The sequence below is a fragment of the Neovison vison genome, chromosome X, assembly GCF_020171115.1.
Source record: "Neovison vison isolate M4711 chromosome X, ASM_NN_V1, whole genome shotgun sequence".
Taxonomy (NCBI): Eukaryota; Metazoa; Chordata; class Mammalia; order Carnivora; family Mustelidae; genus Neogale; species Neogale vison.
In genome coordinates this window covers 51116384-51143065 of record NC_058105.1, presented here as the reverse complement: position 1 = coordinate 51143065, position 26682 = coordinate 51116384, and the positions used below count along the sequence as shown (strand labels likewise).

The following is a 26682-nucleotide window of genomic DNA, read 5'->3' as shown; positions in this document are numbered from 1 at the left end:
GACCCATAAATACAGGAAACTAATTGGTGGTTACAAGAGGCTGGGGGAAGAGGGTTGGGCAAAATGGTAGGAAAGTGGGAGATATAGACTACTAGTTATGAAATGAATATCACAGGGGTGAAAGGTTTAGCATAGAGAATATATAGTCCATTGCATTAAAATAGCATACAGTGACAGATGGTAGCTAGACTTGTGGTGAGTGTAACATAATGTATAGGGTTGTTGAATCATGAAGTTGTACACCCAAAACTAAGGTGACTTTGTATGTCAGCTAAACTTCAATTAAAAAAAATAGAGAGAGAATCTAAAGCATGATTTAAATGTCACTCCATTGATTCAAGTAGTGGTTGTTTTTATTAATCAATGACTATATATATATATATATATATATATATATATATGGGCTCATTGTTGATCTGCTAGTATCATTTATATATGGATTGGCGGATCATTTCAGTTGCAAATTTTAAAACCATATGCATAGGAAATTATTAGAAAAACAAAAATCAAGAATTTAGGCATTAGCTTGGCAACATATAACTTCTATGAGTTGGGCAAGTCACTTAACCTCTCTTCCAGTTTCCTACTTGTAATATGGAGCTAATAATACTATCTTGTGGAAATATGTTGAGGATTAAACAAAATAGTGTATATTTCAGATTCTGTTTCTTTAATAGATGGCATGTTATAAGACATAACATGATCAGAATATGTAAAGCTTCTGTGCCACTCAGCTCATAAAGCTCTCTTGTTGCTTTAACACCACATAAGAATATTTCTGGATTACACTGCTGCTCCCTGGAGAAAGGTAAGGGACATTAGAGCATAAAAAACTACCTTACCTGGGCCCAGACTAGATTAGACAACTAGAAAACCTCTATACCCATGAGCAACACTAGATTAAGATCTCTATCAACCAGTGCTTAATTGACCCACAGACTCATGAAAGTAAATGATTATTTTAAGCCGTGATTCTTGGAATGATTTTATAGCATTTTTGTGGCAATATACCCATTAGGGGCTTAGCACAGTGCTTGCCACATGCTTGGTGTTTGGCAAATGTTAGTTGCTTTTTCTTTTTACATATAAAATGAAGTAAACACTTTATACATTTTACCTACAATTTAAAACATGCAGATATTAGGAAACATTTGCATGATTGAATGTTTCTGTTTCATGTCATGCAGACAGCACTTGTGCAATAAACTGAAATAACAAATCCTTCACAAAGTGTTCTCAGATTTTGACATGTTGGTTGATGTATTCTTCCCATACAAGTGTAACTTCCTCCCAGTAATGCTAATATGAATTACGTGTGTTCATTAAAAGGAAAATATACTCTACAAATACTAGACAAATGAATTAATTTAGGAACGCAGTCTCATCTTTTTAACTTCTCACTCATCACCTTATGTATTTTTCATGTTGTGGTAAATGTAAAGGGAAGCATTTAAAAATATTTATTTGTTATTATAGAGATAGAATCCGATTTTATAATGCTACTTTAATATTAAATATGTTTTAAGGAAGTCTCTTAAAAATGATCTTGACCACTCATTTTCTGTTACAGTTATTTAAACCTATTAATTTCAATTTATTGCCTTCAAAGTTTCCTTTAATTAATGTAATCACAAACCTCCATTTACCAGATGTCTCTACTTCTTCACTAATACTAAAAACTAGTCATATTCCAATAGAATTTATTTATTTCTTTGTTGCTGTTCATTGTATTAAATGCAGTGTATTAAATTGGCACTGCTTTCTTTAAAAAGTCTTTATGCACCTTATGATTATTTGCTTATAACACAAATCTTCAGAACATACATTGCTTTACTATTCACTTAATTCTATTTGGGATTTTGTATTTGGAAGAGATGGGGGTGGATGGTAGCTTATGTAGCAAAGATAGAATGAGTGTCTTTTCTTTATATGTTCCTATCTTCACAAATACATCACATATTACTTAAATCTGCAGCTTGATTTTTACAGGCATAATTAAAGGCATGCTACCATAGGATATCTAAAGGATTGCAAGGTAAGCGTGGCATGGTATAAAGAAATACATATTTTTTGCTACCCTGTTGCTCCCTGGAGAAGGGTAGTAGACATCAGAGCAGCACAAACCACTTTATTTGGGCCCAGTCTAGACCAAACAACTCTTAGCCATCCCAAAGATCCATTAGCAAAACTAGGTTAAGATCAGAAAGACTGCCTTATATTTAAAAAAAAAGTAGAGTAAGGTGAGAATTTTTTCCATTAATTTGATGACAACTTAGAAGTAATTCAAAGATGTTAGGTTAGATAATAGAGTGTGAGAGACTAGATGGGAGAGAAGCTAAAACTAGCAGGTGTTAACTTATATCCAATATTTGTGCCCCAACATCTACAAAACATAAGTATTTATGTTTCTCTTTATCCTATTACAGAAAAGTCTAGTTTAGGGGCACCTGGTTGGCCCAGTCAGTTAAGTGTTCAACTCTTGACTGCAGCTCAGGACATGATCTCAGGATCATGAGATTGAGCGCCACATTGGTCTCCATGCTGAGAATGGAGCATGCTTAAGATTCTCTCTCTCTCTCTTCCTCTGCTCATATGGTTTCTCTCTCTCTAAAATAAATAAATTAATTAAATAAATAAAAAATAAATAATAAAAAATAAGTTTAATTTAATTTGGGTGGTGTTTATACATCAAATCCACTCTCCTATGTACTGTAAGATCTTTTCCATTAATTATCTCTTCTTGCATCTATAGCCTCAAACTCCTTGGGTAAAATAGAGATATAAATATTATCAAATATTCTCCTTCAAAAATATACTCCTTTGAACGTGTATCACCCTTTGTCCAGAGCCTTATCTCCTCCTCTTCACATGAGATATTTTACAAACACTACTTTTCTCAGTTGTCTTTGATTTCCTCTACTCCAAATCAATTTACTTCATTTTGGTTTCCTTCCTCATCATGTTGCTTAAGTGTTTATGGGAAAAATAATTAATGACTTCTAAATTGGTAATTTCAGTTTCAGCACCTTTATCACTTGACCAGTTCATTGCAGTTAACATTGCAGCACATGCTCTACCTCTTGAAAATCTTACTTTCATTAGCTTTTGTGATTATCCTTTCTTGTTTCTCTTCTCTTCAACATGTTCTTTTCTTCTCCTTTGTTGCCTTTTCTCATTTCACTGCTTCTTTAATATTGGCATTTTCTTAAATGCACTAAAATTTTTAGCTCCCTTTTCACTTTAGACATTGTTTATATGCTTTAATCTATGTCTCCATGGTGTCAACTAACACTTAAAGTCCTGAAAACTAGATAGCTGAAGTCCAGATTTCTATATTCAATTTCTTAGAAAATTTTCCTTAGATATCTTACAGACAACTCAAAAGAATTTATTAAAAACTGATCTCATGGGGCACCTGGGTTGCTCAGTGGGTTAAAGCCTCTGCCTTCAGCTCAGGTCATGATCCCAGGTTCCACATTGGGCTCTCTGCTCAGCAGGGAGCCTGTTTCACCCCACCCACACTCTGCCTGCCTTTCTGCCTACATGTGATCGCTATCTGTCAAATACATAAATACAATCTTTAAAACAAACAAACAAACAAAAAAAAAAACTGCTCATTATTTTTTCCAAAGAGTTTTCTTTTTCCTGTATTTCCATTCTTAGTAAATGGTAGCATTAACTATTCACCCACCCAAGACAGAGATCTGATAGACTCCTTCTAATCTTCAGTTTACATTATCATAAAAATTTCAATTTTCATGAATTCTTTTATATGTTTTAAAATCTCTTTTCATACCCATCATTTTAGTTAGTGCTGGTATTACCCATTCTCTATAATAGTTCATTAGTTTCTTTAGTCTTTTTTTGTTTTAACTTTAGGGTTTCGGGGACAAGAAAGTTTCAAAAACACAATTGGATTTAATTAGTGAATATATCAAAGCTTCTTGAAAAAATTCAAGATGCAAAAATTATTTGTATTTCGGTAAAGTAACAAAAATTTTTGGCAAATAAAATTCAAAATGTCACTTATTAAGAAAAAGCATCAAATACTTAGAAATAAATATAATGAAATATGTAATAAACAATTATACCTAAACTAACAAAATATTCTGAAAAAATGTCAAAAAAAGATATAAATAAATGGAAAAGCATACCATGTTTGTGGACTGATTGGAAGGCTTGATAATGTTATGGATGTGAATTCCAAAATGGATGGGTAAAGTAAATGTAATCCCAATCAAACTCCTGCAGGATATTGTGTAAATTGAGAAGGCAGTTATAGAATTTGTGTCACAATGCAAAGGTCTTTGAATAGTTAACACAATCTTGAAGAAGAGAAAACAAAGGTGGACGACTTAGCACTCTCTCATTTGAAGACTAATGATAAGCTTGTTAAGATTCAGGCAATGTGATATTGTTAAAATGATTGGCAAGTAGACCAATGGAGTAAAACAGATTCCAAAAATAGGCCCACAAATAGCCACTTAACTTACATCAAAGATCACATTGTAATTAAGTGAGGGAAGATAATCTTTTTAATAAATGGTGTCAGAGTAATTGCATATTTATATGCAAAAAAGGACCTTCATTCTACATCACACCATGCACAAAAATCAAATTAACTTGGGTCATAGACCTAAAAGTAAATGATAAAACAATTGAACTATTAAAACTATGGCTCATAAAATAAATCTGACCAAGTACCTCTGTTTATAAATAAAGTTTTATTGGAACACAGCCAGCTCAGTCATTTATGTAGTGTTTATGACTGCTTTCATGCTACAAGGCAGAACTGAGTAGTTATGATGGAGAGCATATGGCCCACAAAGTCATACAGTTGTACTAGCTTGCCTTTTACAGAAAAAGTTTGTGAAACTTTGTTCTAAGAGAAAACAGAAAAATATCTTTGTAATGATGGCATGGTATTTTTTTCTTATTAAATAAACATAAAATAAAAATCATAAAAGACTAAATAAAATGATAAATTGTCTTCATAAGTTAGGAACATCTGTTTATTAGGCTTTGTGCCCAGAATATAATAAAAACTCTTAGCAATCATTAAGAAAAAATAAAATCTAATTTAAAAATGTGCAAAGGAGGACAAGGGGCGTTAGAGAGGAGTAGGGAATTTGGGTAAATTGGAAGGGGAGGTGAACCATGAGAGACTATGGACTCTGAAAAACAGTCTGAGGGGTTTGAAGTGGCAGGGGGGTGGGAGGTTGGGGTACCAGGTGGTGGGTATTATAGAGGGCATGGCTTGCATGGAGCACTGGGTGTGGTGAAAAAATAATGAATACTGTTTTTCTGAAAATAAATAAATTGGAAAAAATAAAAAATAAAAAATAAATAAAAATGTGCAAAGGATTTGTTTTTGGTTTTGGTTTTGTTTTTAAAGATTTCATTTATCTATTTGAGAGAAAGAGCAAGAGAACACAAGCAGGGGGTTTGGCAGAGGGAGAAGGAGAAGCAGGCTCCTTTGTTTCCCCAAATTATTGTTCATGGTCCTGCTTAAACTCTTTAATTCCCCCCCAACTGTGTAAAATGGTGATTTTCCACTGACTGTAGATTAGAATAATCAGGGATCTTTTACAAATTATTTATTCACTGTAAGTCAATAAATTAGAATCTTGGAAAGGTAATGTCTGGACACCAGCCTTTTTAAACTTTCTTAACTTATGTGCACCAAGGAGATTCATTGACCTACAGTATAATGTTTTAACGTCTTAGTATGTCTATGCTCAAGTACTTAATAGCTGAACTGGCCAAGTTTCTTCATCCTATGTTGTTCCCTCTTGCCTTATCTTTTTGTGAGATATGTAGGGGAAGAAAAACAATTTCCTCTCTACTCTTCTGAGTTCTTAGCTTAGGTCTTGGTAATAAAAACCAGATGACAAGGAGAAAAACAAACAGAAATTTATTAACATGCACTCCTCATGTATATATGGGAAATGTGAAGGGAAAAATAAATAACTCCTGAAGGTGGCCTAAGCCATCTGTTTAAATTCCATCTCCAACTGAAGACAAAAGAAAGGAGGAAGAGACAGTCATAAAAAGTTACCAGTGAAAGTACAGTAAAGGAGGATAAGTTTCATTATGCCTAATTTGAACCAAATTCACTTGATTTAGAGTCATCCTTCTCTTCCTGACTCAGAAAGGGACATATTCTTATCAAATGGAGAGTTCCTTCTAAGTTTTTCTTTCAAAAGGGTAACCTTTACTTTGTTTTCAGAGTTCCTCCTACGTCTGCTATTTCTCAAAATATAAGCTCAAAATAATCTTTGTCAAAGAGGCATATTTTAGTGTGACATATTCTGCTACCCTTTAGATATTCTTCTTGCAAGATTCAATTTAAATGTACCCACCTTGTGAAGCCTCACCCCTGCCACATGTAAATTTAGATCCTTCACAGTCACTTACAGCACCTATCACTTACTATAGTAGATAGCACAAGAGCTTCATAAGGATGGTCCTCTACCTTAGATATAATTTTATCTCTAGTAGAGTGTATAGAATAAATCCAATAAAACTTAAATGAATGAACACATTAATCTCTTATTTTGAGACTCACAGAAAAAAAAAATCCCCTGGTTACCCTCATCTAATTTAGCAGAATATACTGTCTTCTCAAAATAAATATATATTCAGAAATCGATATGAGCTAATAAGTTTATCTAAGCAAGATAAAATGCAAAGAAATGTGTATAGAATAATCTTCCAAAAATATACAAAATTATGTGAAAACTACAAATAACAAACATGGTATTCTTGGTCAAAAGCAAAGAAAGCAAAACCAGTTACTGCATACATTAAAAATGTTAAACCAGTTACTGCATACATTAAAAATGTTACTTTGAGGGGCCCCTGGATTGCTCAGTGGGTTAAGCCTCTGCCTTCAGCTCAGGTAATGATCTCAGGGTCCTGGGATCAAGCCCCACATCGGTCTCTCTGCTCAGTGGGGGAGCCTACTTCTCCCTCTCTCTCTCTGCCTGCCTCTCTGCCTACTTGTGATTTCTCTCTGTCTGTCAAATAAATACATAAAATCTTTTAAAACAAGTTTTAAAACAAAGCTCTCTCAAAGAGAGCTTTTTAGACAAAGCAGTCTCCTACATAAGAAAACCTTAGAGGAAGATAATTCAGACAATTTGGCATATCTTGAGCACCAAATCATGAGCACTACCTTTGAATTAAAAAAATGTGTACAAATTGAAGGACAAAAATCAGATGTCATTCATTTGTACATTGTTAGCACTGTTCTCAGTGCAGAATGGATTCAACAAAAGATGAGGTAAGTCTATATAGGGTGGAAAATGGGTATGTTGCTTGCTCTTGAGTCCAACAACTCAGGATTCCTTATTGATTTGTATAATTATTATGAGCAGCAACATAACCAAATCTAACAGAAATTAATCCTAACAGAGTTTGTAGAAGAGACAATCTTAACAGAGAGTTAAGATGCCATCTTGTCATTTGGTAGGAAAAAACCAGAATCACTTCCCTCATAACCTGACACTAAATTTTCAAGGCAAAAAGCAACAACAACAAAAACGAAAACCTGCTAAACTTTATTATCCCAAATTTACAGTATATACATTCATTAAATGAATTCTCCAAACTCACAGAAATATTCTAGCACTATGGTTTCTTTAAAACTTCTTAATGGATATGGGATTGCTAGATATCTTTACCCAAACTGTGTAAGGAAATGCTCTGTTTTATTGTCACTCTCAGAGTTTGAAGAAAACTTGTGAAATGATTTAGCATATTGCTTTAAAGCTTTAACACAAATTTGGGGGACTGTGAGAATTACTGTTGTTGGTGATGGCAAGACTAGAAATGTAAAATATTTTTTCTACGTATCCTCACACTGACATTGTGATAAAATCTCTGACTTATTTTTTGATTCTACCCCTTCTGTTTCATCCTCTACCCCCAACCCAACCATTGCTCCTAAATACCAGGGTTTCCTAAGCTCTTTGAGAACTACTCTACTTTACTTTGGGAAATTCAAAGAACAAGATGGATTGTTTATCAATCTGCAGTGCTTTCATAACCTCAACTCCAGATTCTCATTTTTATTGGAAAACATATAGCCACTGTGTTATTTTGATAGGAAGCATTTTGAGTGTGCTAGCTTGACCCATAATATTATTGCCACAAGTCTCTGACAGTGATTCATACTGCACAGTCCTTCCTTGTCATTTTCAAAATGGCTTTGACCACACAGGGGTGAGACAGCAAGACTAGGTTGATTTTTTTTTTTTCTTCTGGAAACTTGACTACATGATTTTTAGTCTATGGTCTCTCTGAGACATCATGGGTCAGTACTTTGACATAACTCATTCTTTTCTTCAACATTTACTTCATCTTATTCCAGTGGCAATCCTTATCCATTCCTCATTTGTTATTTAGTTTCCAGTTTTAAATTCAGTTATTGAAGAGAAGCAGTACTCAAACTGGGTGTGATGCAAAAATAATGAATACTGTTACGCTGAAAAAATAAAAAAAAATTTAAAAAAATTATTTTATATATTGAAAGTTTCACTCTTATTTTTCAATATTTGAACACCCTTTCTTAAATGCCAAAACATAAATGGTTATAAAGAATTGTGTAGAGGGGGGTACCTGGGTGTCTCAGTGGGCTAAAGCCTCTGTCTTTGGCTCAGGTCATGATCCCAGGGTCCTGGAATCAAGCCCTACATTGGGCTCTCTGTTCAGTGGGGAGCCTGCTTCCCTTCCTCTCTCTCTGCCTGCCTCTCTGCCTGCTTGTGATCTCTGTCTGTCAAATAAATAAATAAAATCTTTAAAAAAAGAATTGTGTAGAGGGAAGGGAACCAATGTGGTGAAGGAATAAGGGGCTCTATTTCAACAGGTCCTCTGAATTGAGTTGGATATCTACCAGACCACTGGTAGATGACACCCATGAAATCAGCCTGAGTTGTAAAAAGATATATCAGGATCTATACCAACAGAGTATCTCCAGAGACTGGTTTTACATTATGAAGCAGGGACCCACAATTCTGCGGGCAAATATCAGAAGATAAATGGAAGGAGTGGGGGGAGATGCCATAAGGACTGGCACCAGAAAGGTGAAATAACACAGGAATGTAAAAAAAAAAAAAATGTCCCATGCTGGGATGGGCAGAGACTCGCAGATGTAGCCATGGAAAAAGGACTTTAGGGCAGGCCCCAGACTGAAACCTGAAGCTGCGGGGGTGCACGTGTGAATTGGGAGTGGCTGGTGGTTTTAGAAGCACAAAGGACAGAGACATGCCTGGACCTGAAAGTGAGGGCTGGGAGTGCTGCTGTGGAGCCCACAACCCAGAATGTTGTGGTTTTTAGTAGCACAGACAAAACAAAAACAACAGTGTGACCTGGAGGGCTTTCTGGAGAATAGACTGCATTTACTCTGTTCTGAGACAGAGAATTAGATATGGTCACTTCTGCTCTCTCAGAAGAGACACAGAAAGCCACCAGGGAATGCTGCCAGATAACAAAAGCCCCCCAAACTGGTTTTCACTAAGCCCATGCCCCCCACAGGGGGCAAGGCAATTCTGCCTAAGCAGGTTTGCATGAGTAACAACATGGCAGGTCCCACCTCCAGAAGACAGACTGAAAGAACAAGAGACCAAAAACTTTAAGGTCCCTATAAAACAGGTACATTTTCGTTGGGTTATGGTCAATAGTTTGGACTCTGTACATTCCCTCAACCACCTCTCACCAGAATGACTAGAAGGGAGAAACACCAACACAGGAAAAATTCAGAGATTGTGACCTCTGCCAAGAAAGGAATGGATATGGACATAAGCAGCATGTCAGAAATAGAATTCAGGGTAACAGTCATGTAGACAATAGCTAGGTTGAAGAAAAACCATTAAGGTAACATAGATTCTCTAAGGACAGAAGTGAGAACTGATTTGGCAGAACTTAAAAATGCTATCAATGAGTTCTAATCTAATCTAGATACTCTAATAACTAGGGTAAATGAGGCAGAAGAATGAATTAGTGATCTAGAAGATAAGCTAATAGAAAAGAAGGATCAGGAGGAGGCCTGGAACAAACAGCTTAGAATCCATGAAAACAGAATTAGAGAAATAAGTGATGCCATGAAATGTTCTAAAATTAGAATTATTGGATCCCTGAGGGGTTGGAGAGAGAGAGAGGGAACTACAACATATAGCTGAGCAAATCCTAACTTAGAATTCCCCTAATCTGGGGAATGAAACAAGAGTTCATGTCCTAGAGGCAGAGAGAGCACCCCTCAAGGTCAAAGAGGGCAGGCTAAACTTGCAAATCTTAAAACCAGGGAAAACATCTTAAGGGCAGGTAGGGGGAAGAGCTTCATTATGTACAGTGGGGGATCATCATAATAACTTCAGACCTGTACACAGAAACCTGGCAAGTCAGAAAGGGCTGACAAGGTATATTCTAGGTACTAAATGAGAGGAACATTGGTCAAGAATATTTTATCTGGCAAGGCTGTCATTTAGGATGGATGGAGAGATAAAGGGCTTACAAGACTACCCAAAACTGAAAGAATATGCAATCACTATGCCAGTCCCACAAGAAATACTATGGGGGGTTCTATAAAAGAAGAAAGACTCTGAGAGGGATATAGAACATTTTATTTGAAACATAGATTTACAGAGACAATCTGTAGAAACAAGGACCTCACAGGCAGAATGATGACAATAAAAATATATCTTTCAATAACCATTCTCAATATGTACAGCCTAAATGTTCCCATAAAATGGTACAGGGTTGCAGACTGGATAAAAAGACAGAACCCGTCCATATGCTATCTACAAGAGACTCATATTGAACATAAAGATACATCTAAACAGTGGAGCACAAAAGAAAGCTGGGTTAGCAATCCTTATATCTGACAAACTAGATTTTAAGCTAAAGACTGTAGTCAGAGACTACAGAAAAGACACAAACTGGATAATACATAAGACTCGATACCATTCTTAAAGGGTCTATCCTTTAAGGGTCTATCTTTTATCCTTCCAAGAATACCTAAGAATTAAAATATCTATGTCTCCAGCATAAGAGAAGCCAACTACATAAGACAACTGTTAATCGAAATGAAGACTTATTGATATAATATGTTAACTGGAGGGGATCTTAACATTTCACTCTCAGCAATAGTAGGATCATCTAAGCAGAAAATAAACAAATAAACAAGAGCTTTGAATGACACACAGGACCAGACAGACCTCATAGATATATACAGAGCATTCCACCCTAAAACAATAGAATACACATTCTTCTCGAGTGTACATGGAACTTTCCCTAGAATAGACCAAATACTGGGTCACAGAGCAGGTCTCAACCTATACAAAAAGACTGAGATTATTCCCTGCATATTCTCAGATCACAATGATGTGGAACTGGAACTCAATTACAAGAAAAAGTTTAGAAGAAATTTAAACAGTTAGAAGCTAAAGACTATCCTGCTGAAGAATGTTTGGGTCAATCAGGAAATCAATGAAGTACTTAAACAATTCATGGAAACCAATGAGAATGAAGACACTTCAGTCCAAAACCTATGGGATACAGCAAAGGTGGTACTAAGGGGGAAATACATAGCCATCCAAGTCTCCCTCAGGAAAAAAAAAAATCCTGAATTCACAAACTGTCTTTACACCTTAAAGATCTGGAGAATCAACAAAAAATTAAACCTAACCCACACACAAGAAAGGAAGATTAGGGCAGAGATCAATGAATTAGGAACCAGAAATACCGGAGAACACATTAATGAAACTAGAAGCTGGTTCTTTGAAAGAATTAATAAGACTGATAAACTACTGACCAGACTTATCCAAAAGAAAAGAGAAAAGACCCAAATTAATAAAACTATGACTGAAAAGGGGAGATCATGATTAACAATAGGGAAATAGAAATAATCATCAGAAATTATTATCAACAGCTATATGCCCATAAATTAAGTAACCTAGAAGAAATGGATGCCTTCCTGGAGACTATAAACTTCCAAGACTGAAACAGGGAGAAATTGACATCCTGAAAAGACCAATATCTAGTAACAATATTGAAGCAGTGATCAAAAACCTCCTAAAAAACAGAGCCCAGGACCTGATGGATTCCCTGGGGAATTATATCAAACCTTCAAAGAAGAATTAATACTATTCTACTGGAGCTGTTTCAAGAAACAGAAATAGAGGGAAATTTTCCAGTCTCTTTCTATGAGACCAGCATTACCTTGATCCCCAAACCAGGCAAAGAGCTCACCAAAAAGGAGAATTTCAGACCAATATCCCTGATGTATATAGATGCCGAGATTCTCAACAAGATTCTTGGTAACACGATTCAACAGCCTGTTAAAAAGATTATCCACAGGGCACCTGGATGGCTCAGAGTGTTAAGCCTCTGCCTTTGGCTCAGGTCACGATCCCAGGGTCCTAGGATCGAGCCCCGCATCGGGCTTACTGCTCTGTGGGGAGCCTGCTTCCCCCTCTCTCTCTGCCTAATTATGATCTCCCTCTCTCTGTTAAATAAATAAAATATTTAAAAAAAAAAAAGATTATCCACCATGACCAGGTAGGATTTATCCTTGGGCTGCAAGAGTGGTTCAATATTTGCCAATCAATGATAGAACAAATTAATAACAGATAGAACAAATTAATAACAGATGAGAAAAGAAATATATGGTCCTCTCAATTGATGGAGAAAAAGCATTTAACAAAATACAGCATCCTTCCCTAATTAAAACTATTCAGAGTATAGGGAGTGAGGGAATATTCCTTAATTTCATGAAATCCGTCTATGAAAAACCCACAGCAAATATCATCCTCAATGGATAAATCCCGACATCCTTTCCCTTAAGATCAGGAAAGTGACAGGGATATCCACTCTTGCCACTATTATTCAACATACTAATAGAAGACCCAGCAACAGACAACAAAAAGAAATGAAATATATTTAAATTAGCAAAGAAGTCTAACTCTCTCTCTTCTCAGATGACATGATATTTTACATGGAAAACCCAAAAATCTCCACCCATAAATTACTAGAATCCATACAGCATTTCAGAAATGTAGCAAGATATTAAATCAATGCACAGAAAATCCCATTGCTTTCTTATACACCAAAAAGGAAACTCTGGAAAGAGAAATTAAAGAATGTATTCCATTTACATTAGCACCAAAAATGATAAGATAGCTTGGAATTAACCTAAGCAAAGAAGTAAATGATCTATACTCTAGGAACTAAAGAACACTCATGAAAGAAACTGAAGAAGAAACAAAAATGAAAAATATTCCATGTTCATGGATCAGAAGAATAAGCATTGTTAAAATGTCTATGCTTCCCAGAGCAATCTATACTTTCAGTGCTATTCTAATCAAAATATTACAGGTATTTTTCAAAGTGCTGGAACAAACAATCCTAAAATATATATGGAACAAGAAAAGACCCCGAATTGCTAAGGAAATGTTGAAAAAGAAAAACAAATCTGAGAGCATCATGTTGCCTGATTTCAAGCTATATTACAAAGCTGTGATCACCAAGACAGCATGGTACTGGCACAAAAACAGAAACATAGACCAATGGAACAGAGTAGAGAGCCCAGATCTGGACCCTTGAAGGTACAGTCATATAATCTTGGACAAATCAGGAAAAGAATATCCAATGGGAAAAAGACAGTGTTCAATAAATGGTGTTGGGAAAATTGGACAGCGGTATACAGAAGAATGAAGCTCCACCACTCTCTTTCACCATACACAAAGATAACCTCGAAATGGATGAAAGACCTCATGTGAGAGAGGAATCCACGAAATCCTGGAGGAGAACATAAGCAGTATCCTCTTCAACACTGGCCACAGCAACTTCTTTCAAGACAGTCTCCAAAGGCAAGAGAAAAAAAAGCAAAAATGAACTTTTGGGACTCCATCAAGATCAAAAGCTTCTGCACAGCAAAGGAAACATCAACAAAACAAAGAGGCAACCCATGGAATGGGAGAAGTTACTTGCAAATGATACTACAGACAAAGGGCTGATATCCAAGATCTATAAAGAACTTGTCAAACTCAACCCCCCAAAACACAAATAATCAAGTCAAAAAAATGGGCAAAAGACAGGAACAGACACTTCCACAGTGAAGACATACACATGGCTAACAGTCACATGAAAAACTGTTCATCATCATTAACCATCAGGGAAATTCAAATCAAAACCACACTGAGATACCACCCTACACCAGTCAGAATGGAAAAAATTGACAAGGCAAGAAACAACAAATGTTGGAGAGGATGTGGAGAAAGGAAAACTCTCTTACACGGTTGGTGGTAATGCAAGTTGGTGCATCTACTTTGGAAAGGAGTGTGGAGGATTCTCAAAAAATAAAAAATAGAGCTCCCCTATGGCCCTGCAATTGCACTACCTGCTATTTACCCCAAAGGTACAGATGAAATGAAAAGAAGGGGCACATCCACCCCAATGTTCAGAACATCAATGTCCACAACAGCTAAACTGTGGAAAAAGCAGAGATGCCTTTCAACAGACAAATGGATAAAGATTATTATGCATCCATCAGAAAGGATGAATACCCAACTTTTGTAGCAACATGCACGGGACTGGAAGAGATTATGCTGAGTGAAATAAGTCAAGCAGAGAGAGTCAATTATCATATGGGTTCACTTATTTGTGGAGAATAACAAATAGCATGGAGGACAAGGGGCATTAGAGAGGAGTAGGGAATTTGGGTAGATTGGAAGGGGAGGTGAACCATGAGAGACTATGGACTCTGAAAAACAGTCTGAGGGGTTTGAAATGGCGGGGGTGTGGGAGGTTGGGGTACCAGGTGGTGGGTATTATAGAGGGCACGGCTTGCATGGAGCACTGGGTGTGGTGAAAAAATAATGAATACTGTTTTTCTGAAAATAAATAAATTGAAAAAAAAAAGATGTAGTCCATATATACAGTGGAATATTATTCAGCCATCAGAAAGGATGAATACCCAACTTTTTCATTAACATGGATAGGACTGGAGGAGATTTTGATGACTGAAATAAGTCAAGCAGAGAAGATCAATTATCATATGGATTCACTTACTTTTGGAACATAAGGAATAGCATGGAGGACATTAAGAGAAGGAAGGGAAAATGAGAGGGAGAAATTGGAGCGGGAGATGAACCATGAGAGACTTCAGACTCTGAGGAACAAACAGGATTTTAGAAGTGAGGTGTGTGGGATCAGGGGTTGGCCCAGTGATGAGTATTAACGAGGGCACTTGGGATGCTTGGGTGGCTCTATTGGTTAAGTGTCTGCCTTTGGCTCAGGTCATGATCCCAGGGTCCTGGGATCAAGTCCAGAATCAGGTTCCTTGTTCTGTGGGGGGCCTGCTTCTCCCTGTGTCTGCTGCTCCCCCTGCTTGTGGTCTCTCTCTGTCTCTCTTTGACTAATAAGAAAATTAAATCTTAATAAAAAAGAAAAGGAAGGCTTGCATTGCATGGAGCTCTGGGTGTTATACATAAACAATGAATCTTGGAACACTACATCAATAACTAATGATGTACTGTACGGCGACTAACATAGCACAATTTAAAAAAAAAAGAGAATTGTTTAGCATTCCAATCACCGTATCAACTGAAAAAATCAGTCCTTTCATTTGTTATTTTAAGGAAATGCTTTATGTAAGGTATCATGTCTTTGAGCCAACACATTTCTTTTATTCTTGAATATTGATAGTATGCTGTTGTAAATTTTCCCTGGGGTTTTAGGACGTGCTGAGGATAAAGTTGTAGCACTTCAGAATATGAAATAAAAATAAATGTATATGTTATCCTCTTATAGTCTTCAAACTTGCACCTACTAATTGTATTTATTGTCCATAAATGGCTTACTTTCTTATTATATTAGTCTTGAAGTTGTTAAATCCTAGTATCATAGAAGGTAGTATGTATCAATATATTCATCCCAGAGGAAAAATAACCCATATACAATGATTCCTTGTAAGTTTGCTGACAGACTATTCTTTAGCTTTTATTATGTTTGGATTCTGATGATGCCAATCTATCCCTACAGCTCCAAGGAGAAGAATACTTTCTTAAATGGGGTCAAGATAGAAGTAAAAGTTCTCTAGAATCTCAGATTGCATAAGTGTGAAAGTTTTAAGACAATTCAATATTACTTTGTGCCACTTTTAATACTGGCATGGGAAAATGAAAAAAAAAAGTTACTTAGAGAAGGTGTTTCACTTGACCTTATTAATACCTATTCTGCATTAAAACTGTTCTGTGGGAGGTTGGGGTACCAGGTGGTGGGTATTATAGAGGGCATGGCTTGCATGGAGCACTGGGTGTGGTGAAAAAATAATGAATAATGTTTTTCTGAAAATAAATAAATTGAAAAAAAAATAAATGTAAAAATTCTTATACCAAATTAAAAAAAAAACTGTTCTGAGATATGGATCACATAAAGGATGACTTAATTACCATGGTTTTTGCTTATAACTTACAGAATGTTTCAACAATATAAATGATATATCTGATCAACTTGAACAATGTTGCTAAAGCATGGAAAGGTATATATGAAGTCAAATACCATTGTAAAAATAGATTCTCAAGACATCCGTAAAAAGGAAAAAAGAATAAAAAGATTCAGAATTTCATGTCAGAATTCAGACCCATGTGATTATATGCATTTGATCCTGTTAGGTGATCAAATTATTTATTTTACATTTCTCATTTTTAAATTTTATTTGTTTATCTGACAGAGAGAAAGAGACAGTGAGAGAGGGAATACAAGAAGGGGGATTGGGAGAGGGAGAATCAGGCTTCCCACCAAGCAGGGGTCCGATGTGGGGCTCAGTACCAGGACCCTGGGATCATGACCTGAGCCAAAGGCAGACGCTTAATGACTGAGCCACCCAGGTGTCCCTTATTTTACATTCCCAAGATAAAATTAATGGCCTTTGAAGGATTCCAACTTGTGAATGACCATGTCAATATTTTTCTCACTTATGAAGTACAGCTGTGTGGTGAAAGACTAACATTTCCAAAAACTAAAGAAGGCTCATGCGTACCAATAATAATCTACTTATAGAAAATGCAGTATCTTATTTTCTTGATATACAGCATACAGTCTATGAGTAAATGTCATGCTGAAATAAGTCCATGTTTTCATAAATAAAATTAACTTTCTAATGATATTTTAGACCAGCAACATTGTAGTTTTGAATGCACCATATTTTGTGCACTCTAGAATCAAAACACTAAACACATACATATATCTAAATAAGAGAGAGAGAGAGAGGGATCATTTTAGCCAAATTAAATTTAAATTCCCTACTCCAATGGAAGTCAGTTCGGTGCTCATTTCTTTGAGCTGTAATTTGATACCTATAGCATTTTCATTTAAATTATTTGAAAATTGACATGTAGAAGCTTTCTTGTTAAAACTGTGAAACCAGGGCTCCTGGGTGGCTCAGTCAGTTGAACATCAGACTTGATTTCAGCTCAAGTCATGATCTCAGGGTCATCAGATGGAGCCTCAGGTTGGAAGGGGGTGTCCATACTCAGTGGGGAGTCTGCTTGAGAATTTCTCTCTGTTTCTTCCTCTATCCCTCTCCTCACTTATATGTTCTCCATTTCTATGTCAAAATAAATAAATAAAAGTCTTTATTTTATTTTTTTTAAACCCAGTGAAGCTAGGTTCTGTGACTAGGAACACTAGGAACACTAGGAAAAGGTTAAGTGAAACTAAAAAATCAAGGTGGTGTGTGGCTGGCTCAGTTGGCAAAGCATGAAACTCTTGATCTTATTATTATGAGTTGGAGCCCCATGTTGAGTGCAGAGATTACTAAAAATGAATAAATACATTTTTTAAAAAGAGGTGAAAGTCAAAACAGTAAGGCTTAATTAAACTCTTGCAGGAAATATGGAAATCACAAATGAAGTAGGCCCTGTGAAGAAAGTAAATCCTTTACCACTTGAGGATTTCTCTTTTCCTTCTTCAAATATTTGAAGCAGGGTAAATAAAAAAGGATTTCTCACTAAGATACCTTATTGTTTTTAAGTGTTGGATAAATGTTCCATTGTAACTGAGCATCAAAAATTATCAGATAGATTTGTACATGCTAGTGATTGATAGTTATTCCATATCCTGTGAAATGTTGTGTGAAAGATGATTATTATTATGAAACTACTTTACAATATTTTTTTAATCTCTGATAGCATTGTGTATATAATTTTGTAGCTTCAGCTTCCTCAAAGTAGCAAGATGTAGGCTTCCTATTTTCCCATATATTCAAATAGGGATTTCTAAAGTTAACAAAACTACTAAGAATGGTCTGTATCAGGGGTGCCTGGGTGGCTCAGTGAGTTAAAGCCTCTGCCTTTGGCTTAGGTCATGATCCCAGGGTCTAGGGATTGAGCTCTGCATCAGGGTCTCTGCTCTGCAGGGAGCCTGCTTCCTCCCCTCTCTCTCTCTGACTGTCTTTCTGCCTACTTGTGATCTCTGTCTGTCAAATAAATAAGTAAAATCTTAAAAAAAAAAAGAATGGTCTGTCTCAACCCATCAGAATTACAAATTGTTTTGAAGACATTTTGTGCATGTTAGAAATTATCTAGAATATTATCATGGTTCAAAGTGCCCTGAAATTTTCAAAATGTTCTTGGAAACATTTTTTGAGCACCAACTTCTGGTTTTATTAATTCTTAGTGAAGGAGCATGCATCTCTACATTTTGAGTTACCATTGTTTTAGGAGTCATTAACCAAAAATAACCATAGGTTCTCTGTATAGTAAGAATTCCATATTTTATTTTCACTGGGGAATTATTAAAATTATAAAGATTCCATGGCCAAACTGAGCCCGATTAAACAATTTCTTCAATACTGATAAAGTTTAAGGACACTGATTGGAAATTGAACAGCTCTCTGGTTATTAAAATAAATATCTTCTCTTCTAGATATTTATCAGCTATTCCATTCTTAATTTTGAGCATACTGAATTTTGTTCACTAGGTAATTAATTAGCTTAGTGTGCTAAGCATGTTTTACTTTGAAGCATATTTTAAGCTTTGTTAGGGCAGTTGAAAGGTTGTATTTGTTCTAAAGTTGAAATAGCCTTATGACTTAGGTGTGCAAATAGGTCTCTTCAAAATTTTTTCATTTAAATTCCAGTTAGTTAACATACAGCATAATGTTAGTTTTGGGTGTACAATTTAGTGATTCATCACTTACATGCAACACTTGATGCTCATCACAAGTGCACTTCTTAATACCCATCACCTATTTAACCCATCCCACCCACCACCCCTCCAATAATCATGTTTGTTCTCTATAGTTAAGGTTCTGATTCTTGGTTTGCCACTCTTATTCCCCCTATGTTCACTTGTTTTGCTTCTTAAATTCCACATATGAGTAAAATCATATGGTCTTTTCCTTTCTCTTACATAATATTCTCTAGTTCCGTCCACGTCATTGCAATGGGAAGATTTCATTCTTTTTACAACTGAAGAATATTCCATTGTGTGTATATATATATGCTATCCTTTCTTTATCCATTCATCAGTTGAGGGATGCTAGGGCTCTTTCCATAATCTGGCTATTTTCAATGATGCTGCTAGAAACACTGGGTGCATGTATGTCTTCAAATCACTATTTGTATCCTTTGCGTAAATACCTACTAGTGAAAAGGCAAAAATATAGGTTAATTCTATTCTTAAATTTTGAGGAATCTTCATACTGTTTTCCAAAGTGGCTGCATAGTTTGCATTCCCACCAACAGTGTAGGAACGTTCCCTTTTCTCCACATTCTTGCCAATATCTGTTGTTTCCTGTGTTGTTAATTTTAGCCATTCTAACAGGTGTGAGGTGATAGATCAGTGTAGTTTTAATTTGTATTTCCCTGATGAGGAGTGATGCTGAGTATCTTTTCATATGTCTGTTATCCATCTGTATGTTTTCTTTTTTTTTTAACACATGATGATGATTTATTTATTTATTTTATTATGTCCTGTTTGTCACCATGCAGTACATCATTAGTTTTTGATGTAGTGTTCCACAAATCATCGTTCGCATATAACACCCAGTGCTCCATGAAATATGTGCCCTCCTTAATACCCACCACTGGGCCAACACCTGACCCCACCACCCTCCCTTCTAAAACCCTCAGTTTGTTTCCTGGAGTCTATAGTCTTTCATGGTTCATCTCCCCCTCTAACTTCCCCCCCTTCATTTTTCCCTTCCTTCTCCTAATGTCTTCCATGCTATTCCTTATGTTACAAAAGTAAGTGAATCCATATGATAATTGATCTTCTCTGCTTGACTTATTTCAGTCATCAAAATCTCCTCCAGTCCTATCCATGTTAATGAAAAAGTTGGGTATTCATCCTTTCTGATGGCTGAATAATATTCCATTGTATATATGGACTACATCTTTATCCATTTGTCTGTTGAAAGGTATCTCTGCTTTTTCCACAGTTTAGCTGTTGTGGACATTGATGTTCTGAACATTGGGGTGGATGTGCCCCTTCTTTTCATTTCATCTGTACCTTTGGGGTAAATAGCAGGTAGTGCAATTGCAGGGCCATAGGGGAGCTCTATTTTTTATTTTTTTGAGAATCCTCCACACTCCTTTCCAAAGTAGATGCACCAACTTGCATTACCACCAACCGTGTAAGAGAGTTTTCCTTTCTCCACATCCTCTCCAACATTTGTTGTTTCTTGCCTTGTCAATTTTTTCCATTCTGACTGGTGTAGGGTGGTATCTCAGTGTGGTTTTGATTTGAATTTCCCTGATGGTTAATGATGATGAACAGTTTTTCATGTGACTGTTAGCCATGTGTATGTCTTCACTGTGGAAGTGTCTGTTCCTGTCTTTTGCCCATTTTTTTGACTTGATTATTTGTGTTTTGGGGGGTTGAGTTTGACAAGTTCTTTATAGATCTTGGATATCAGCCCTTTGTCTGTAGTATCATTTGCAAGTAACTTCTCCCATTCCATGGGTTGCCTCTTTGTTTTGTTGATGTTTCCTTTGCTGTGCAGAAGCTTTTGATCTTGATGGAGTCCCAAAAGTTCATTTTTGCTTTTTTTTCTCTTGCCTTTGGAGACTGTCTTGAAAGAAGTTGCTGTGGCCAGTGTTGAAGAGGATACTGCTTATGTTCTCCTCCAGGATTTCGTGGATTCCTCTCTCACATGAGGTCTTTCATCCATTTCGAGGTTATCTTTGTGTATGGTGAAAGAGAGTGGTGGAGCTTCATTCTTCTGTATACCGCTGTCCAATTTTCCCAACACCATTTATTGAACACTGTCTTTTTCCCATTGGATATTCTTTTCCTGATTTGTCCAAGATTATATGACTGTACCTTCAAGGGTCCAGATTTGGACTCTCTACTCTGTTCCATTGGTCTATGTTTCTGTTTTTGTGCCAGGACCATGCTGTCTTGGTGATCACAGCTCTGTAATATAGCTTGAAATCAGGCAACGTGATGCTCTCAGATTTGTTTTTCTTTTTCAGTTTTTTTTTTTTTTTTTGGTGATTTGGTGTATTTTTTGGTTCCATACAAATTTTAGGATTCTTGTCCTAGAGGCAAAAAGAACTCCTCTCAAGATCAAGGAAAACAGACCAATGCCCTAGCATGTAGTATTAAACCTCACAAATCTTAGAACAATGAAAACTATCTTAAGGTCAGTTGGGGGAAGAGATTACTTACATACAGAGGAAGGAGCATCGGAATAATATCAAAGCTGTGCACAGATACCTGAAAAGCCAGAAAGGGCTGAAAAGCCATATTCAGGGTACTAAATGAGAAGAACATGAAGCCAAGACTACTTTATCTGGCAAGGCTGTCATTCAGAATGGTTGGAGAGATAAAGAGTGTCCACGACTGCCAGAAGCTGAAGAATATGTGACCACTAAGTTAGCCCTGCAAGAAAGATTAAGGAAGGTTTTGTCAAAGAAGAAAGACCCCGAGAGTGATACAGAACAGAAATTTACAGAGATAATGTATAGAAACAAGGACTTCACAGGCAACGTGATGACAACATAATAATATCTTTCAATAATCACTCTCAATGTATATGGCCTAAATGCTTCCATGAAAGGGCATAAGGTTGCAGATTAGATAAAAAGACAGGACCTATCTATATGTTGTCTATAGGATACTCATTTTGAACTTACAGATACATCCAGACTGAATGTGAAGGGATGGAAAACCATCTTTCATGTCAACAGACCTCAAAAGAACATTGAGGTAACAATTCTCATATCAGACAAATTATATTATAAGCTAAATACTGCAGTTAGAGATACATAAGGACTATATATCATTCTAAAAGGGTCTGTCCAACAAGAAGGTCTAAGAATTGTAAATATGTATGCCCCTGACATGGGAGCAGCCAACTACATAAACAAACTCTTAACCAAAATAAAGAGGCATATTGATAACAATACATTAATAGTAGGAGACTTCAACACTCCACTCTCAGCAACAGACAGATCATCTAAGCAGAAAATCAACGAAGAAACAAGAGCTTTGAATGACATACTTGACCAGATGGACCTCACTGATATACACAGAACATTCCACCTTAAAACAACAGAATACTAATTCTTCCCAAGTGTACATGGAACTTTCTCCAAAACAGACCATATGCTTGGTCACAATTCAACTGATACCAAAAGATTGAAATTTTCCCCTGCATATTTTTAGATCAAAATGCTTTGAAACTGAAACTCAGTCACAGGAAAATTTTGGAAGAGATTAAAACACTTGGAAGCTAAAGACCATCCTCCTGAAGAATGTTTGGGTCAATAAGGAAATTAAAGAACTTAAATAATTCATGAAAACCAATGAGAATAAAAACACATTGGTCCAAAACCAATGGAATACTGCAAAGGCAGTCCTAATGTGGAAAAACATAACCATCCAAGCCTCCTTCAAAAAAATTAAAAGTCCCAAATCCACCAGCTAACTTTATACCTCAAAAAACTGGAGAAAAAAAACCAACAGAGCCTAAGTCATGCACAAGAAGAGAAATAGTTAAGATTAGAGCAGTGATCAATGAAATAGAAACCAGAAATTTACTAGAGCAGATCAATGAAACGAGAAGCGAGTTCTTTGAAAAAAAAAATGACATTGATAAACCACTGACCAAACTTATCCAGAAGAAAAGAGAAAGGACCCAAATTAATAATATGAATGAAAGGGGAGAGATCATAATCAACACCAAGGAAATAGAAACAATTATGATAAATCATTTTCAATAACTATATCTCAATTAATTAATCAACCTGGAATAAACAGATGCTTTCATGGAAACCTATCACCTACCAGGACTGAAACATCTGTGTCTTTAGAAAAATGTCTATTCATATCTTGTGCTTATTTATTAACTGTTTGATTTACATTTTGGGGGGCATTGAGTTTTATAAATTCTTTATGTATTTTGGATACTCACCCTTTATCAGATATGTCATTTGCAAATATCTTCTCCCATTCTCTAGGTTGAATTTAGCTTTGTTGGTTGCTTCCTTCACTCTGTAGAAGCTTCTCATTTTGATGAAATCCCAAAATTTATTTTTGCTTTTGTTTCCCTTGCCTTATGAGACATATCTAGAAAGAATTAGCAAAGGCTGATGTCAAAGAAGTTACTGCCTATGTACTCCTCTAAGATTTTGATTGCTTCCTGTCTCATATTGAGGTCTTTCATTCATTTTGAATTTATTTTCTGTATGCTGTAAAAAAAAAGTGGTTCAGTTTCATTCTTTAGCATTGTTTTGTCCAGTTTTCCCAATGTCATTTCTTGAAAAGGCTGTCTTTTTTCCACTGAATATTCTTTCCTGCTTTGTCTAAAATTATTTCACCATGTAGTTGTGGGTTCATTTCCGGGTTTTCTATTTTGTTTATTGATTTATGGGTCTATTTTTGTGCTAAGACCACACTGCTTGATGACTACCGCTTTGTAAAATAGCTTGAAGTCTGGAATTCTGATGCGTACATCTTTTTTTTTTTTTTTTTTTTTTAAGATTTCTTTGGCACTTCAGGTTCTTTTGTGGTTCCATACAAACTTTAGGGTTGTTTGTTCTAGCTCTGTGAAAAATGTTGGTGGTATTTTTGATAGAGGTTGTATTAAATGTATTAAATGTAACTTTGGGTAGTTTAGACATTTTAACACTGTTTCTTCTTTCAGTCCGTGGGAATGGGATGTTTTTCCATTTATTTGTGTCCTTTTCAATCTCTTTCATAAGTGTTCTATAGTTTTCAGAAGTATAGATCTTTTACCTCTTTGGTTAGGTCTATTCCTGAGTCTTTTACAGTTTTTGATACAGGTTGTAACTGGGATTGATTCCTTGATTTCACTTTCTATTTATTCATTATTGGTGTATATAAATACAATAGAATTCTGTACTTGATTTTGTATCCTGTGACATTACTGAATTTTTGTATCAGTTCTGACAATTTTTTGATGGATTCTATTGTGTTTTCTAAACGGAGTATCATGTAGACTGCAAATAGTGAAAATGTTTCTTCTTCCTTGCCAATTTGAATGTCTTTTGTTTCTTTTTGTTATCTGATTCCTGAGGCTAGGACTTCCAATACTTTGCTAAATAACCTTGGCAAGAGTGAACATCCCTGTCTTGTTACCAACCTCAAGGAAAAGTTATCAGTTTTTCCCCATGGAGAATGATATTAGCTGTGGGTTTTTCCTATATGGTCTTTATTATGTTGAGTTATGTTCCCTCTAATCCTCTTTTGTTGAGAGTATTTATCATTAATATACATTGCATTTTGTTAACTGCTTTTGTATCTATTGAAGGATTATCTGTTTCTTACTCTTTTATTAATGTGGTGAATAATGTTTGATTTGCCAATATTGAACCAACTTTGCAGTCCAGGAGTAAGTCCCACTTGATCATGATGAATGATTCTTTTAATGTACTGTTGGATTTGATTTTCTAATATTTTGACAAGAATTTTTGCATCCATGTTCATCACGGATAATGGTCTGTAATTATCTTTTATAGTGGAGTCTTTACCTGTTTTTTTTTTTTTAACCTGGTTTTGATATCAGGTGGTGCTGACTTCATAGAATGAATTTGGAAGTTTCCTTACATATATATTTTTTGGGGATAATTTGAGAAGAATAAGCATTAACTTTTATTTAAATGTTTGACAGAAAAGAAAAAAAAATGTTTGGTAGAATTCCCCTGTGAAGTAATCTGGAGCTGGACTTTTGTTTGTTGGGAGATTTTTGATTACTAATTCAATTTCTTTGCTTTTTTTTCAGTCTATTCAAGTTTTCAATGCCTTCCCATTTTAGAGTTGGTATTTTATATGCTCCAAGGATTTTATCCATTTCTTCCAGATTGTCCAATTTGTTGGGATATAATTTCTCATAATATTATCTTATCATTGTATTTCTGCAGGGATTGCTGTTTCTCCTTTCTCATTTGTGATTTTATTTATTTGGGTCCTTTCTCTTTTATTTTTAATAAGTGTGTCTAGGAGTCTGTAAATTTTATTTAGTTTTTCAATGAAGCAGCTCCTGGTTTCATTGATTAGTTCTCGTTTTCTTTAATTTCTATATCATTTATTTCTATTCTAATCTTTATTATTTCCCTTCTACTGCCTTTAGGCTTTGTTTTTCTTTTTCTAGCTCTAGTTTGATCACCTCATAGGCACTGTCAACCACCTGTTTGTGAACCTCTTTCCACTGTTCCTTATCTTCATCAGTGCCTAAGTCCAGGTGCAGATTCTTCAGAGAGACACCAGCAATGTTTACTCCACTCCATATAGGCACACTGGAGTCTCCATGCTCCCCGAGGATCCACCCGTGACAGCTTAATGGGTGAACTCCCAGCCTTTCCCCTTTAGGTAACGGAACTGGGCTGAATCCAGATTGCAACCACTTCCAATTAACAAAGTTTTTGGGAAAGCCACTTATCTTCCAAGCCACATAGGTCAAGATATCCACTGGATTGGAAACAACAAGAAACTTGCAATTTGGACTGTATTTTACAACATTAAGAATGATGAACTTAAAGATGTTCCCATTACGCTGGACCAAATTAAGACGGCTTTCTCCCTCTTGCTGATGTGCCCCAGCTGTGATAATAACCATCTTGGAGTTTGCAGTCACATTAAAGTCTTTGCCAGAGACAATTTTTGGTGTTCTAAGGAAAAGGCTTCCATGCGTCATCTCTCCCTTCAGTTTGTCTTCCGTTACATCAACAAGAGCAAGTTCATCTGCCAAGTCCTTCATTAAGATACTGATGGCACAAGCCATGCCAACAGCACCAACCCCATCCCAACCCCTGTAATCTTATTTTGGGGGACATGTCCTTCCTTAAGAAGATTCTGAATCAGCTGATCTTTGAGAGTTGACATTTTGGACTTAGAACCAAAAAGAATTGGGAGTGCACGTGGGGAGGGAGGGCCGGTGTCAGCGGTGCGGGAGACTGGATCCGGACTTGGAAGCAGCGGCTCTGACACCCTCAATATGGTTTTGATTTGAATCTCCCCGATGGCTAATGATGATGAACATTTTTTCATGTGCTTGTTAGTCATTTGTATGTCTTCTTTGGAGAAGTGTCTGATCATGTCTTCTACCCATTTTTTGACGTGATTATCTATTTTGTGTATGTTGAGTTTGAGGAGTTCTTTATAGGTAAATCCTAATTGGCCGTATTTTTTTTTTTTTAAGTGTTGCTGGATTTG

General features: G+C 35.9%; 1 pseudogene; it reads right to left on the bottom strand.

The window, feature by feature from the left end:
- Window positions 1–21703: 21703 nt before the first annotated feature.
- LOC122896570 lies at window positions 21704–26364 on the bottom strand (annotated as a pseudogene).
- Window positions 26365–26682: the final 318 nt, after the last annotated feature.